Source organism: Capra hircus, chromosome 8 (genome assembly GCF_001704415.2).
Source record: "Capra hircus breed San Clemente chromosome 8, ASM170441v1, whole genome shotgun sequence".
In the NCBI taxonomy this organism is placed as follows: domain Eukaryota; kingdom Metazoa; phylum Chordata; class Mammalia; order Artiodactyla; family Bovidae; genus Capra; species Capra hircus.
Window position 1 is genome coordinate 104,359,906 of NC_030815.1, and position 1,530 is coordinate 104,361,435.

At 41.9% G+C, this 1,530-nt stretch overlaps 1 non-coding gene across 1 annotated transcript; it reads right to left on the bottom strand.

Moving 5' to 3' along the window:
* Positions 423 to 494, bottom strand: TRNAC-GCA. The gene has a single exon. It is a non-coding gene; the product is annotated as a tRNA-Cys (tRNA).

The window sequence follows — 1,530 nt, forward strand, 5'->3', positions numbered from 1 at the left end:
ATGAATTTAATTCAGATGACCATTATATCTACTACTGCGGGCAGGAATCCCTTAGAAGAAATGGAGTAGCCATCATGGTCAACAAAAGAGCCTGAAATGCAGTACTTGGAGGCAATCTCAAAAATGACAGAATGATCTCTGTTCGTTTCCAAGGCAAACCATTCAATATCACAGTAATCCAAGTCTATGCCCCAACCAGTAACACTGAAGAAGCTGAAATTGAATGGTTCTATGAAGACCTACAAAACCTTTTAGAACTAAACCCCCCAAAAGATGTCCTTTTCATTATGTGTTAGTGAAGTCACTCAGTCGTGTCTGACTCTTTGCGACCCTGTGAACTCTAGCCTGCCAGGCCCCTCTGTCCATGGTATTCTCCAGGCAAGAATACTGGAATGGGTTGCCATTTCCTTCTCCAGGGGATCTTCCCAACCCAGGAATTGAACCTGGGTCTCCTGCTTTGCAGGCAGACACTTTATCCTCTGAGCCACCAGGGAAGACTTTTCATTATAGGGGACTGGAATGCAAAAGTAGGAAGTCAAGAAACACCTGGAGTAACAGGCAAATTTGGCCTTGGAGTAAAGGCTAATAGGCCTTCGGCAAAGGCTAATAGAGTCCTGCCAAAAGAACACACTGGTCATAGCAAACACCCTCTTCCAACAACACAAGAGAAGACTACACATGGACACCACCAGATGGTTGACACCAAAATCAGACAGATTATATTCTTTGCAGCCAAAAATGGAGAAACTCTATACAGTCAGCAAAACAAGACTGGGAGCTGACTGTGGCTCAGATCATGAACTCCTTATTGCCAAGTTCAGACTTAAATTGAAGAAAGGAGGGAAAACCACTAGACCATTCAGGTATGACCTAGACCAAATACCTTACAAATACACAGTGGAAGTGAGAAATAGATTTAAGGGACTAGAGTTGATAGACAGAGTGCCTGATTAAAGTTTTGTGACATTGTACAGGAGACAGGGAGCAAGACCATCCCCAAGAAAAAGAAATGCAAAAAGGCAAAATAGCTGTCTGAACAGGCCTTACAAATAGCTGTGAAAAGAAGAGAAGTGAAAAGCAAAGGAGAAAAGGAAAGATATACCCATTTGAATGCAGAGTTCCTAAGAATGCAAGGAGAAATAAGAAAGACTTCCCCAGTGATCAGTGCAAAGAAACAGAGGAAAATAATAGAATGGGAAAGACTAGAGATCTCTTCAAGAAAATTAGAGATACCAAGGGAATATTTCATGCAAAGATGAGCTCGATAAAGGACAGAAATGGTATGGACCAAACAGAAGTAGAAGATATTAAGAAGAGGTGGCAAGAATACACAGAACTGTACGAAAAACAACTTCACGACCCAGATAATCATGATGGTGTGATCACTCACCTAGAGCCAGACATCCTGGAATGTGAAGTCAAGTGGGCCTTAGAAAGCATCACTACAAACAAAGCTAGTGGAGGTGATGGAATTCCAGTTGAGTTATTTCAGATCCTGAAAGATGATGCTGTGAAAGTGCTGTACTCAAT